The following is a 16,578-nucleotide window of genomic DNA, read 5'->3' on the forward strand; positions in this document are numbered from 1 at the left end:
ATAATCAAACTCAGGACTAAAATCAATAAAATAGAAAGAGAACTATATAAATAATCAAGGAAACAAAGAATTGGTTCATTGAGAAAATCAGTAAGATTAATAAACCCTTGTCCAAACTAAAAGTCAGAAAGAATATCAAAATTAACAGAATCAGAAATGAAAAGGGGGATATGACAACAAATATCAAGAAAATCCAGAGAATCATTAAGGACTTACGTTAAGAACCTTTACTGCACCAAATTGGAAAATCTAAAAGAAATGGGTAATTTTCTCGACAGTTACACTTACCAAAGTTAAATCAAGACCACATAAGCAATTTATTTTTTTATTCTTTTTTAATTAAAATTTCCAACTGCTCCCCGTTTCCCATTTCCCTCCCCCTCCTCCCACACATTGCCCCCTCCCCCCACTCCCCTCCCCCATCCCCACTCCTCTTCTCCTCCCCCCAGTCCATTCCCCCTCCCTCTCGATACTGAAGAGCAGTCCAAATTCCCTGCCCTACAGGAAGACCAAGGTCCTCCCACTTCCATCCAGGCCCAGGAAGGTGAGCGTCCAAACAGGCTAAGCACCCACAAAGCCAGTTCATGTATTAGGATCGAAACCTAGTGCCATTGTCCTTGGCTTCTCATCTGCCTTCATTGTCCGCCATGTTCAGAGAGTCCAGTTTCAACCCATGCTTATTCAGTCCCAGTCCAGCTGGCCTTGGAGAGCTCCCAATAGATCAGTTCCACTGTCACAGTGGGTGGGTGCACGCCTCGTGGTCCTGATTTCCTTGCTCATGTTCTCCCTCCTTCTGCTCCTCATTTGGACCTTAAGAGCTCAGGAGCAACGGTCTGAGCTCTTAAGGTCCACATAAGCAATTTAAACAGACCTATAACCCCATCTAGTGAAACAAAATCAGCCATTAACAACCTCCCAACCTAAAAAAATCCCAGAGCTGGATGGTTTAACATTGAATTCTACTAGACTTTAAAAGAAGAGTTAATTCCATTTTTCCTCAAATTATTCCAAAAAACAGAAAGAAACAGAAGGATAAATTCAATCCACCATATAAACAAATTGAAAGAAATGAAGCACTTGATCATCTCATTAGTTTCAGAAAAGGCCTTTGACAAAATGTAACACCCCTTCATAATAAAAGTTCTAGAGAAATTAGGGATACAAGGAACATACATTAACATAGTAAATTCCATTTACAGAAAGTCTATAACCAACATAAATGGAGATAAGCTCAAAGCAATTCCACTAAAACTTGGAACAAAATAAAGTGGTTCACTCTTTCCATACTTATTCAATATGGTACTTGAAGTCATAGCTAGAGCAATAAGACATTGTGAGAGATCAAGAGAGGTATGAGTTGGAAAGGAATAACTCTAAGTATTTTTATTTGCAGATGATATAATAGTATATATAAGTGACCCTAAAAATTCTACCAAGAAACTCCTACAATTGATAAATGCTTTCAGCAAAGTGGCTGGATACAAAATTAACTCACAAAATTCTTATACAAATAACAAATGAGAAAAAATCAGGGTATCAACTACCTTTCACAATAGCTCCGAGTAATATAAAATATCTTGGGATACTCTAAACAAGCAAGTGAAAGTCTTTTATGACAAAAACTTAAAATATTTGTAGAAAAAAATTGAAGAAGATGGAATGATATCCATGCTCATGGATCAATAGAATTAACATAATAAAAATGGCAATATACAGATTCAATGCCATTTCCATCAAAATTCCAACACAATTCTTCACAGATCTTAAAAGGACAATTCTCAGCTTCATATGGAAACACACACACACAAAACAAAAACAAATCCCCATGATAGCTAAAACAATCCTGAATCATAAATGAACTGCTGACAGTCTGGCATTCCAGATTTCAAATTGTATTACAGAGATATAGTAATAAAATAACATGGTATTGACAAAAAACAGACATGTTGATCAATGGAATCAAAATGAATACACAGATATAAATCCATACACTTATGGACATTTTATTTTTGGTAAAAACCCAGAAACACATATTGTAAAAAAGACAGCATCTTCAACAAATGGTTTAGGTAAAACTTGATGGCTACATGTAGAAGAATCCAAAATAGATTCATCACCCTGCACAAAACTCAATGGCAAATGGATTAAAAACTTCAACATAAAATCAGATACACTGAATCTGACGGAAGAGAAAGTGGAGAATAGCCTTGAACTCATTAGCACAGGAAAAACTTTCTGAACAGAACACTGTAAGTGCAGGCACTGGGATCAACAATTAGTAATCAGAACCACTTGAGCCTGAGACATTTCTGTAGAGTGAAGGACATTGTCATTTAGACAAAGCCACAGGCTATAGAATGGGGAAAGATGATTATCAAGTACACATTAAATAGAGAGCTAATATCCAAACTATATAAAGATTCTAAAAAACTAGGTATCAAGAAAACAAAAAACCCAAGTGGTGGCCATATGTTCAGCAACTCTGCAGCTTTCATGCCCCTCATGATGGTGAACATCCTGTTTGAAGAGATTTTTGGTATGAAAGATATTGTCCCAGAAGACAAAAATTTGAGTGTCTTGATAGAACTCTGAGAGTGAATCTTTCAGGATGGACTACATCTTAGATGTAAATGTTCAGATTTATTCTGTAGACTTAGGTGACAAATTCCAATTAGTCAAAACTAGTACCTTGTATGAAGATGGTTCCTTGGATGATGGTTGTGGTGGTTTGAAAGAAAATGACCCCAAAGGGAATGGTATAATTGAGAGGTGTGGCTTTATTCGAGTGAATGTGACCTTGTTAGGCAAAATGTGTCGTTGTAGAGGTGGACTTTGAGGTCTCATCTATGCTCAAGCCACATCCAGTGTCTCAGTTCATTTCCTAGTGCCTAAAGTCAAGATTGTAGGACACTTGGCTACTTTTCCAGCACTAAGTCTGCCTACATGCCACCATGCCACACCATGATGAAAATGGACTAAACCTCTGAAAAATGTAAGCCATCCAGTTAAATGTTTTTCCTATACAAGAGTTGCCATCATCTTGGTGTCTCTTTATGGCAATTGGAACCTTAAGATAATAGTGAATACAACCCCACAGATGCTAGGCCTTCTAAGATTGAGCAGTTTGAGCATGCAATGTATGGGTAAGTGTACAGGGTTGAGGAGATTGATACTTCTATTGAAGTGGCAACACACCACTCTGCATATGTGTCCTATGGGGGCCTGCTCATGAGGCTTCAGAGTGATGCCAACAACCTATGAATTTGAGGAGCATTCCAGAGTGTATCTGCTGATGAGGAAACTGGTATTCTGAACTTGTGCTTAGTCACTCAAGTCATGGACATTGTTGAAGACTGAGTATTATTCCCCTGTGAAAGGGACTGGACTCTGTGTTTACTGTGGATATGTATTCAGGTTGTTTGAATTCAGTGGAAATCTGATTTGTCTGTAAAACTTCAAGAGGGAGAGCTTAGCATAAATGTGAAGTTGTGCATGACATGTTTTTTTCAATTTAAAGTTTACATTTTCAGAAACAAGAAAACAACAAATTAAAAATGGGGTATACCACATGACTAATTGAACATAGAGAGGATGAGCTGGTACCTACATAGAACCTTCACCCTCATGTTCTAGTGTTTTGACACAGAAAGCTACTCTACAGGCTTCCAAAAGAGAAATGTAAACACTGACTCTACCACAAAAATTTTAATTTGCGGTCCATCCTGCCTGTAAAATATGCTAAGGCATTGGTGGCATAGAACTTGTCGGAGTAGCCAACCAATATCTGATTGAACGTAAATCCCATTTTATGAGATAGAACACATACCTTACATTGATTTGGTGACAAAAAGCCAGAGACTAGATTGCCCAGAGTACTAGGATAAAACGAAACACTAGTGGTCTAAAAAGAAGTATCAATAAAATGTCTCTTAATGATATTCTGTGTCAGGGTCCCGTGCTAGCCCGGACCATAAATTATTTCTCTTAACCAGACCCCAACACAAACTATTTCTCTGGATCGGCGTGGAAGCACGGGAATAAAGACACAACTCACATGGTTTTATCAGGAGGGAGATTCTCAGTGATCCCTCATGAAGTCCTGAGTTCACATCCCAGAGAATTCCTCTCGTTTATTCTCTAAACAGCCTTATATATCAAAACATAAACTGAGGGGAAATACACCAGCATTCTGTCTCCTAGGTAACCAGATGAATGACTTTTAGTCCCATCCTCATCTACCTGTCTGCTCTGTATGCTAGCTGTCAGGTAGGTTTGAATTAGCATCTCTATCAGGCATCCTCCAAATTACAAAGAAAGGAACAAAACAACATCTTGACCTTTTGTTAGGTTAGTGACAGCCTGTCTGGAAGGTTATGTGACCATTTTAGATATTGACTATGGCTTTAGAGCCTGGCTGCCATACCGAACAGAAATAGGGGTCTACAATTCTGCTATGCTCATAAACAGTGCCTTATTTGGGCATCATCAGAGAAGCTTCCTCCTGTAGTAGATGGGAACAAATACAGAGACCCACAGTCAAACAATACACACAGAGAGACCTTGGAACACATAGGTCTAAACAAGATATCTCCATCAAATCCTTCCACCCAGGGCTCAGGTAACCAACCCTGCAGAGGAGGAGGTGGAAAGAAGAGGGGAGACAAAGGGAACAGAAGACATTAGAAGAACAAGGCCTTCTAACTAAGCAAAGATCATATGAACAATCAGAGTCCGAAGCAGCAAGCACAGGGCCTACACGGGTCTACACCAGGTCCTCGGAATTTATACTATAGCTTTCAATTTAGTAATTTTCTGGGACTCCTGCATGTGTGAACAACTGTGTCTTATTCTTGTGCCTTCTCTAGGAACTTTTTAAGTTTTCTGTTGCCTTGGATTGTTCAATTTTGATATAATGGCTTTTGTTTTATCTTATTATATTTTATTTTGTTATGTTTGTTGTTATTCCTTAGAAGCCTATTCTTTTCTAATGAGAGACAGAAAGGAAGTGAGTGGATCAGATAGGAAAAAAGGTGGGGAGGAACTGGGAAGAATAGAGGGAGGGGAAACTGTATTCAGATTAAATGGTATTTAAAAATTAAATGGTAAAAAAAGATGGGGTATAGATCTAAACAGAATTCTCAATAGGGGAATTTCAAATGGCTAAGAAAGACTTAAAAATGTTTAACATCTTTAGTCATCAGGGAAATACAAATCAAAACTTTGAGATTCCATTTTACCCGTGTCAGAATGTCGAAGATCAATAAAAATAAGTTTCAGCTAATGCTGGAGAGGATGTGGAGTAAGGGGAACACTCATGCATTGCTGGTGGGAGTGCAAACTTGTATAGCTACTGTGGAAATCCTCAGGAACATGGGGATCCAACTACCTCAAGATCTAGTTAAACCACTCTTTTGTGCATATACCCAAAGGATGCTTCTTCATTGTATCACAAGGATACAAGGACTCAATCATGTTCATTGCTGTTCTATACATAATAGCCACAAATAGGAAATGACCCTGATGTCCCTCAGCAGATGAATGGATAAAGAAAATGCATAACATTTATACAATGAAGTATTACTCAGACATTAAAAAAAGACATCATGAAATATGCAGGTAAAAAGATAGAACTAAAAAAATTATCCTAAGAGTAGTATCCTAGTCCCAGACATATAAATATTGTACATATTTGCTTATAAGTGAATTTTAACTGCCAAGTCAATGATAACCAAGCCACAATCTGTAGAACCACATAGGGTGGGTATAGAGTAGGGGGATAGATTATACAGATAGATCTCTTTAGGAAAGTGACATAGAATGGATAGTTATGGATGGATGGGGTGACCTGAAATAGGAAGGATCAAGTCTAGACAGGGATTAGAGTGACAATACAGGAAAAGACAGCTAAAATTAAGGGTCATTTGAGGGTTAGTATGGAAACCTAATACAGTAAAATCTTCCTAAAACATATATATATATATATATATATATATATATATATACACACACATGAAGGTAATCTAAAAGAAATCATCAAATAATGGAGGAGACAGAATGCCTACTGGCCATTTCTTTTCATTCAGTGAAGTTTCCAGTACCAGGACTGGGTTAAACATCTAATTGAGTTGTTGGTCAATGGGGTCCCATGTGAATCCTTAAACAACCCAGGCTATTGCCAAGGCAATAGGTTTCCACAAACTGACAGCAAGGTCTCATTGCTGAAGATAACACATGTACAGTTCACTAAACATGGAGAGGAAAAACGTACCTAAATAGAATCTGCACCCCCATATTCTAGTGTCTTTAACACCACAAGGTACTCTGCAGACTTCCAAGAGAATTGCAAAGGCCAACCCTACTACAAAACCTTTGATCTACAATCCATCCTACCTACAAAATATGCCAGAACAATGGTGGTACAAAACCCGTGGGAGTAACTGACAAATCTCTGGTTTGACTTAAGGCTTCTCTAAGAGATAGAACCTATTCCTGTTGTGGATTAGAATATTTGTTTAATTGTGCAAAGATATATTGCTTTTATTTATGCTGCATTTTTTTAATTATGTAAAGATGTGTTGCTATTTTACCTTGCCTGCCTAAAGCACCTGACTGGTCTAATAAAAAGCTGATGGCCAATAGATAAGCAAAGGAGGGATAGATGGGGCTGGTAGGCAGAAAGAATAGGGGCCAGCCAGCCTGGGGCCAGACAGACAGACACAGAGGAAGCAGAAAATCAGGATAGACAGTACATAGATAAGTAAATGAATCTCAGGGTACTACATTTATTAATAGAATTGGGCTAATTTAAGTTAAAGGAAGCTAAGGCCAAGTATTCATAATAATAATACGTCTCTGTGTCATGATTTGGGAGCTGGTGGTCCGAGAAAGTCTGCTATAGGTACCTGACACTGCTTGGATGACTAAGAACCAGAGAGCAGACTAGATATCCCAGGGACCTAAGATAAAATCAAATACCAGTGGTCTTTTTTTTTTTTAAAAAAAAAGTAGTGATAAAATGACTGATATTGTACTATACTCCTCAATTAGTATTTTGCTCAGGCATCATCAAATAAGCTTCCTCCTATAGCAGATGGAAATAGTACAGAGACACAGAGCCACACATTATACACAGAGAGTGGGAGATCTTGGAACACTCAGACATAAATGGAATGTCTTCACCAAATTCCCCTTCTCAGAGCTCAGAAGAGGAGCTGGAAAAACTGTAGGAGTCAGAGGGGATGGAGGACACGAGGAGAAAAAGGTCTTTTAAATCAGCATGATCAAAGCTCATATGAACTCACAGAGACTGAAGCAGCAACCACAGGGTCTGTACCAGGTCTTTTGTGTATATATCATGGCTTCCAACTTAGTGTTTTTATGAGACTCCTAAGTGTGACAGCTGATTCTTGTCCCCTCTCTTCTATATGTTTTTCCTATCCAAGTTGAATGTGATAGGTTTACCTTATTATATTTTATTTTCTTATATTTTAATATTATCTCTTAGCAGCCCTTTTGTTCTAATTAGAGACATAAAGGGAGTAGATCCATGTGGGAGGCAAGGTGGGGAGGGACTGGAGAGAGTAGAGGGAGGGGAAATGGTAATCAGGATATGTTATGGGAGAAAAGATTCTGCTTTCAATAGATAAAAGGGGGAAATGTATAACAAAAATGTTTACTGTGATACTTAGGGGTTTGCTTTTCTTTCTTTTTTTTCAATTTGATACAAAATGTTGTCATATAAGAAGGAATTGAGAAAATGCCTGTGTCAGATTGGCTTCTAGTCTGTGGGCATTTTCTTGGTTGATGATTGATGTGGAAGGATCTAGCCTACAGGGGGCAGTGTCATTCCTGGGAAGGTGGTCCTGAATGTTAAAAGAAGGCTGAAAGAGTCATGAAGAGTAAGCCAGAAGGCAGCTTTTCTCTATTGTCTCTACTTCATTACTTGCCTCCAGGTTCTTGCTTTGGCCTTCTTTGGTGATAGACTGAAACCCAAGAGCTTTAGGTCATGATATTTATCACAGCAATAGAAATCAAATTAACATATTTACAAACATAAATCTGTCAAAATAACTTCAGACCTCCTAACAGAAACCATAAAAGAAGATTTCAGCCAAACACAAATTAAAGAGATTTAAAAAAAAAAAGAAACCATAAAAGCCAGAAAAGCACAAAATTATATATCTTAAACCTCAAAATTAAGAAATTGTCATCCAAAATTTAAATATTCAGCAAAATTACCTTTAAGTGAAGAAATAAGCCAGAATATCAAAGAAACACTTGCATATCCATATTTATTACTGTATTATTCACAGCAGTCAGAAAGTGGAGACATTTCAGATGTCAATGAACAAGGGAATAGATAATAAAACTGTGGGATACATGTAGAACTTGATTATATTCACCTGTAAAGAATGCCAAGAGCAGAAAAGAGACATACTATGTTTTCTCTCATATGTGCAACCTATATATAATTATGAACACACATATATGTATATAGTATACTTTCATATCATGAAATATAATCTACCTTCATATAAAGTAGAAAGGTAACTATGAAGAGGGAGAATAATGTCTAAGGAGATCAGAGTGAAGAATAAGAGAGGATAACGAGAATAAGAATGGTAAATTAGGTGAGACTATTTGGGGAGTGTGAAGGCATTAGTTATCAAGAAAAGCAAGAAGGTATTTAGGAGGTATATGGGGTACAATTATTAATAATAAGCATGAATCCTATATTTCATATGCTAAATAAAAATTAATAAACATGTAAAACTAAAAACATTAATTTTCAGTTTTAGAAAGAAATTTTCCACTCATACAAAAATAAATGTATTTGTACATAGATACTCGGTGATGTACTGTTTACAATAATATTACTAAATTACTGTAAAATTAAGGTCATTAGAAACAATGTGCTAAAAGCGAAGACAAGCTGGGCCAAACAGAGGCACACGGCACCCACCTCATTTCACACAGAAGCACAAAAATGATGGTCGTCATTTCTAGATGAATGACTATGACAGAACACTGAACAAGAGCAGTAGAGAAACTGGAAACTTTTAAGATAAAAGATCTGGGGCATCAGCACAGTAAAGTAAATAAAATGTCTTGTATAATTCACCTAGGATTCATAGAGGGCCAGGAGGATGTCTGCTTTTTTTTGCAAGTGTAAGAATAAATGGCAGAGTTTTAGCAAACGTCACTGTGGATGTTGGCACTCTCGTTGAATGGAAAGTTTCAAAATATTGTAAATATTCAGCCCACTGAAGATATGACATCTGAATTCTTCTAAGTAGTATTGTTTTAAAAAATATGGCAGCATATCAAGCAATGAAACTCCAGGGTTCTGTAGTGAGGGTTCTGTCCCTACCTTCCCCCTCACATTAAAGAAATGAAACCCCAGAGTTCTGTAGCCAGGAGTCATTCAAAGAAGGGGTCACAGTCTGAATTTGAATTACCTTAAGTTTTAGAAACCCTTGCACTTTGTAAACCCTGTGGCACCATGCATATTCTACTGCACTGACTATGTGTATAGGTCGTTCAGGAACCAAACATACCCCAATACAGTGACTTACTCAAGCTTCAGCAAGATTTTGGTAAATTTCAGCAGTCAGAAAAAGAATCAAGCAAAAGCTATGAAAATTCAAACCATAATGCAACAAATACCTAATGTCAAAGGCTAAAACAACAAATAATGAAAAATTAAGAATCTATATATAAATTTGAATAGAGGACTTTTGAAATAATCTATTGAAACAATAAAATTGGGGAGAAAGAACAGGATTTTTTTTTTTAAAAAAAGAGGATTAAAGATTATGGGGCACCAGTAAGTGGACAAAGATCCACATTTCTAATCCTTAATCTCACTAAGGTTTTCAAATAGTCATTCCTTCATGTTCTTCATCAGGCATTTTTTTTCCATTTCAATTTGATCATTCTAAGTTTTCATGTTTTGAATTTCAAGAAATGCAAAAGGGCAAGTAAGAAATGTTAAGCAAATGAAAAGGGGAGTACAACCTACAGTATCACAAAAAGCAATACTAGGAGCAAAACTGATTTCAGTGAATGTGTGCATCAAAAAGAAAAGGGTTAACCACATTAATAATAAATGACAAATAATTTAAAAAACAAAAAGAAACCAATGCAAAATTAGGTTAAATATCAAAGATCAGAGGATACATAAATGAAATAGACACAACAAAAGCAATAGGAAAAAAAATTGGTGAAGCAGTGATGGTTCTTTGAAAGGGTAAACAAAATCAACAAACCCCACTGCCAAATCAGAAAAAATAATGGCCATATACAAAAGATGAGAGGTGAAAAAGTTGAAATTCTGCAAAATACCACAATGACACAATTTATCATTAAAGGTAATTGTGACAAATCACATGTCAAAACTTGGAAAAACAGAAGAAATGAGTATCTGGATATAACTGGACTGCCAAATTTGAAACCTTAGGGACATTAAAAATATGACTAGATTAATTTGATAGCATATAGGAACTCAAAATTACAGGTCAGAACCAGAAGCAGAAAACCTTCACAGGCCATTCTTTAGTAACCCACTGACCTCTGCTAGCCCCACATTTCAAAAGAGCAGCACCATCTGGATGCTGAGTTCAAATAAAAGAAGCTCTGGGGAACATTTCAATGTTAATTACAACAAATGAATTAAATAAGTCTGAGTTGTTTTCTCTTTTTCAATTTCGTGGAAGTTTGAGAAGTACAGGACTGTGAAAAGCACTATGACCAAACACAAGTTGAGAAGGAAAGGGCTTATTTGGCTTACACTGCCACACTGTGGTCCATCACTGGAGGAAGTCAGCACAGGAACACAAACAGGGCAAGAGCCTGGAGGCAGGAGCTGATGCAGAAGCCATGGATGGGTGCTGCTTACTGACTTGCTCCCCATGGCTTGCTCAACTTGCCTTTATTTTTTTTTAATAGAACCCAGGACCTCCAGTTGAGGGGTGTCACCATCCATGGTGGGTGAGCCCTTCCCCATTAATAACTAATCAAGGAAATCCTTCACATGGATGCCTACAGGACAATCTTATAGAAGCATTTTCTTAGTTGATGTTCCTTCCTCTCAGATGACTACAGTTTGTGTCAAGTCGACATAAAATTAGTCAGCACAACAGAGCCCTTGTCATCTTGATACACAATCACATCACTGTCAGTCTCAACTTTTCCTTTCTTGTTCATTCCCAAGATGATATATTAATAAAGACATCACAATAAAAGGCATTTTACAGCTGAGCAATGGTGGCATAGGCTATTAAACCCAGCACCCAGGAGGCAGAAGCAGGTGGACCTCTGTGAGTTTGAGGCCAGAATGGTCTACAAGAGCTAGTTCCAGGAGAGGCACCAATGCTACACAGAGAAACCCTGTCTTGAAAAACCTAAATAAATAAATAAATAAATTAATTAATTAAATAAAAAAAACCATAAAAATCTCACAACCTTACAAATTCAAGCACTTTAAATTTTGTTTCTTGGATCCAGTACCAGTAGATCCATCCAGAGGGGTGTGTGCCCCCCCGAGACGGCCACACTCCCCACGAAGGGAGTACAGGCACCCTCCAATCCTCTAAACTTTCTGGCCATTCAGAGGGGCTTCTTTCTGGCTACTGGCTTTCTCTACTTATACCACCCCATCTTGCCCCCAAGCAGCCCTTCCCATCTGTGGGGTCCCAGGATCCCCCAACTCAGCCTGCTTCGGGGCTGAGGGTCTGGAGACACAGTGGTGATTGCAAGGCTGCAGGGGTTTCTTTGTTCCACACAGCCAGCATCTACCAAGCCGGCCCTTTTGTTTGCAAGGCCCTGATCCAGTACCAGTAGATCCATCCAGAGGAATCCACCACCACAGCCTACTTCAGGGTGGAGAGGAGCTGAGAGCCAACTCCAGGGCTGATGGGACCCAAGAGAGGGAAGACCAAGAAAACCCCCCAAGTACACAGTTAGCCACAGCAAAGATCAGACCAAGCTGCCAAGCCTATCCTAACAGCATTTGAAGGAAGAGATGGGCAGGCGCCAATGCAAGAATTGCTCCAACAATCTGAAAAGCAACATGATAACACCAGAATCCAGGGAATATACAACAGGAAGACTTGAACATCATAATCCAGAAGAAGTAGAAGAAATAGACTTTAAATGTAACATTATGAAGGTGATAGAGTCACTTAAACAGGATGTGAAAAACTCCCTTAAAGAAATGGATGAGAAGAATAACAAAAAGTTTGAAGAAATGAATAAATCCCTCAAAGATACCCAAGAAAAAGCAATCAAACAGGTAATGGAAACAGTTCATGACTTGAAAACTGAAATGGAGGCAATGAAAAAAACACAAACCGAGAGATGGCAGAATGTAGAAAATCTGGATAAATGGACAAAACTACAGAGACAAGTACAACCAACAGAATACAAGAGATAGAAGAAAGAATCTCAGACGCTGAAGCTACTATAGAGAAAATAAAGCACTGATCAAAGAAAACAGCAAATCCAACAAAATCTTAACACAAAACATCCAGTAAATCTGGGACACCATGAAAAGACCAAACCTAAGAATAATAGAAGAAGAAGAATTACAGCTCAAAGACCAAGAAAATATATTCAACACAATTATAGAAGAAAACTTACCCAACCTAAAGAAGGATATTCCTTTGAAGGTACGAAAAGCACACAGAATACCAAATAGACTGGATCAAAAAAAGCATCCCCTTGCCATATAATAATCAAAACACAAAACAAACAAAATAAAGAAAGAATATTAAGAGCTGCAAAGGAAAAAGGTCAAGTAATATACAAAGGTAAACCTATCAGAATGACACCTGACTTCTCTGTGTAAACGATGAAAACCAGAAGGTCTTGGATGGATGTGCTGCAGAAACTAAGAGACCATGGATGCAAGCCCAGACTACTATACTCAGCTAAGCTTTCTTTCACCATCAATGGAAAAAACAAGATATTTCAGGATAAAAACAAATTTAAACAATATGTAGCTGTTGTAGTGGGAGCGTTGGGGCTGTGTTCCGCCACCCGGCTGCCCGCATGACTAGCTTATGCCCCAAAATAATTACACGGAAACTGTATTCTTTTAATCACTGCCTGGCCCATTAGTTCCAGCCTCTTATTGGCTAGCTTTTACATATTGATCTAACCCATTTCTAATATTCTGTGTAGTACCACGAGCTGGCTTACCAGTAAAGATCTTAACTTGTGTCTGTCTGGAGTGGGAGAATCATGGCGACTCACTGACTCAGCTTCTTTCTCCCAGCATTCTGTTCTGTTTACTCCACCCACCTAAGGGTTGGCCTATAAAATGGGCCTAGGCAGTTTCTGTATTAATTAACCAATGAAAGCAACAGATAAATACAAGACCCACCTCCATCATTTCTCCTTTTTCTGTTTAAACAAAAAAGAAAGGCTTTAACTTTAACATAGTAAAAGTACATATAACAAAACAGTTATCAAGTAAGAATTACAGTTACAATATTTACATCTATTTTATCTCTTATCATAACTAAGGAAAACTATAACTATCTATTTATTCTTCAACTCCATCAAAGACTCCAGAAGGATATAATATTACCTAAGCAAACAAGAGATCCAAAACTCTAGAAATGACAGAGACATCTCACTGCCTGGAAAGTCACCCAAAGTTCTTTTGTACTGTTGGGGCATCCATCTTTAGCCTTCAGGCCCATAGTATCCAGCAGACATTTTCATCAAGCAGGAAATTCCAAAGACAGTTCAGTCACTTTTTGCTGTGTCCTGCAGAATGTCTCACAGACTTTTTCATGAGTCAGGAACCCCGAAAGACCATCTCACCTTTTGGCAAGTTCAGCAGTCCTCTCTCTGAGGGTTCTCTGTGTCCAGTTTATGCAACAGTCCAGGAAAGTGCAGTTTCTTGCCCAAATGGCTATCAAACTCCATAAGGAGCCTCTTCAATGCCCATCTTCCTCTTGAAGTAGATTGGTGCTTCCAGGAGCAGATGTGTCTCATTGTCATGAAAAGCCCTAAGTTATTAAAATATTTTAAATGGCATATTCTGCAGTCTTTGAAAGATATGAAGAATGCCTATCTAACTGAAATATATCTCTATATATCTAGAAAATCTAACTAACATGACTACAAGCTTTACTATTATCGATGATTATCCATTAGCAACCTATATTTCCTAATTATACATTACATTTTTACAATCACAATACCTTAATCAAGATCAGAAATACATATACATATAACAAAATTGACCTTAAAATCCACACCAATGCAAATTATTCATATCTATATCATATCCCCCTTTAAATGTAAAAGAACATTTATAAACAATATTTGGGAACATGGGCGCAGTTTATTCTCTCCAAACTGCTTCCTGCTGAATGGGGGCGTCGTTAATTAGGTCTTTCATGGTATAACCTGTGTGCCAGTGTCATCTCAGTTGGCAGTTGAGTGAAGTAATTTTTTGAGGGTGTTCACAGTAACCTTTCAGGAGGGCATAGTCTATCATACCATATTGGGATAGAAGAAATCCACAGGGTCGCATCCTCTGTGAAAACAAAAGAAGACCCTCTCCAAAGCATCATATCCTTAGTCCCAAATTCTGAAATCATAATACCCTTATATCCATTCTGGTTTAGCTTGGCAGCCCACATAATGAAATGTCTCTCCGCACTTAGCTCCTTTACAGTCAAAAATTTTAAAGAAAACACAATAATACAAAGAATCCAGACTCTCTGTGAATTTTCCATTTTTACGTGGCTTATTTTTCTTTATTTCTTTTAATCTATAACTATCTGTACTCTGTCTCTTTAAAGACTTTACCCTTTTTTTAAGACATTAACTTTATTCCTTATATATATATTTTTCTCTCTCTCAAGCCTATGTACATTTATCCAACAGTGTCTGAATCAGTTCTATTGTGAATCTGTAATTTTTTTACTATCCAGGAGGATTTCTTAAAATGTTAAGCACTTCTTAAAAACTTAAGTTACACCATGTACAAGTAATATGGTACTGCCTTTGTCCTGCCCAGTCTAAACCTTAACTGTGCTGTTATTATGGTAATTACGGTAGTTCCTGCCTGAGACCAGCACAGTTCAGCATGGCAGAGCTGAGCACTCCTGCCTCAGAGCCATTTGGTGCCCCTGAGCCACACACAGTTTCAGGCACACAGCAGTCCACATTGCCATCAAGCAAGCCGTAGCACTTTACTCCAAATGCTCCATTCAAAAGCTCTGTCTCCAGCAGGAGCCAGACAGAGATTGCAATGGCGGCACAGTGCAGAAAGCCGGCATTTTAAAATAGGCAGTTTTTCTCCTGCTGCTGAGTCAGGACAATTTCTTTGCGGCACGCAACCCACAAACAGCAAAAACTGTCTTAAATTCTCTCTCTCTCCTTTTTAAGCACTCTCAGGTTTTACGTGGAGTTCATTAGGACGTTGGGTGCCACTCTGTTGTAGTGGGAGCGGCGGGGCTGTGTTCTGCCACCCGGCTGCCCACATGACTAGCTTATGCCCCGAAATAATTACACGGAAACTGTATTCTTTTAATCACTGCCTGGCCCATTAGTTCCAGCCTCTTATTGGCTAGCTCTCTCATATTGATCTAACCCATTTCTAATATTCTGTGTAGTACCATGAGCTGGCTTACCAGGAAAGATCTTAACCTGTGTCTGTCTGGAGTGGGAGAATCATGGCGACTCACTGACTCAGCTTCTTTCTCCCAGCATTCTGTTCTGTTTACTCCACCCACCTAAGGGTTGGCCTATAAAATGGGCCTAGGCAGTTTCTTTATTAATTAACCAATAAAAGCAACAGATAAATACAAGACCCACTTCCATCATGTAGCCACAAACCCAGCCTTACAGAAAGTACTAGAAGGAAAATCATAACCCAAGGAACCCAACAATACCCACAATAACTCAGACATTTAACAACCCTCTACCAGTGCAACTCAAAGAAGGGAAACACACAAACTCTACCACCAAAAATAAAAATAAATAACTGTAGTTAACAACCACTGGTCATTAATATCAATTAGTATCAATGGACTCAATTCACCTATAAAAATGCACAGGTTAAGAGAATGGATACAAAAACAGGATCCAACATTCTTCTGTTTACAAGAAACACACCTCAACCACAAAGACAGACATTACCTCAGAGTAAAAGGTTGGGAAGAGGTTTTTCAATCAAAGGGACCTAAGAAACAAGCAGGTGTGGCTATACTAATATCTAGGAAAATTGATTTCAAACTAAAATCAATCAGAAGAGATAGAGATGGACTCTTTATACTCATAACAGGAACAATCCACCAGGATGAAGTCTCAATCCTGAATATCTATGCCCCTAATATAAAAGCACCCACATATGTAAGAGAAACATTACTAGAACTCAAAGCACATATCAAACCCCACACACTAATAGTAGGATACTTCAACACTCCTCTCTCATCAATGAACAGGTCAACCAGACAGAGACATAACAGAGAAATAAAAGAACTAATGGAGGTAATGAATCAAATAAACTTAACAGACATCTATAGAACATTACACCAAAATAGGAAAAAATATACC

General features: G+C 37.9%; 1 pseudogene; it reads left to right on the forward strand.

The window, feature by feature from the left end:
- The first annotated feature begins 2,505 nt into the window (after nucleotides 1-2,505).
- Nucleotides 2,506-3,313, forward strand: LOC130868280 (DNA-directed RNA polymerases I, II, and III subunit RPABC3-like; annotated as a pseudogene).
- The last annotated feature ends 13,265 nt before the right edge of the window (nucleotides 3,314-16,578 follow it).

Source organism: Chionomys nivalis, chromosome X, assembly GCF_950005125.1.
Source record: "Chionomys nivalis chromosome X, mChiNiv1.1, whole genome shotgun sequence".
NCBI classification, from domain to species: Eukaryota; Metazoa; Chordata; class Mammalia; order Rodentia; family Cricetidae; genus Chionomys; species Chionomys nivalis.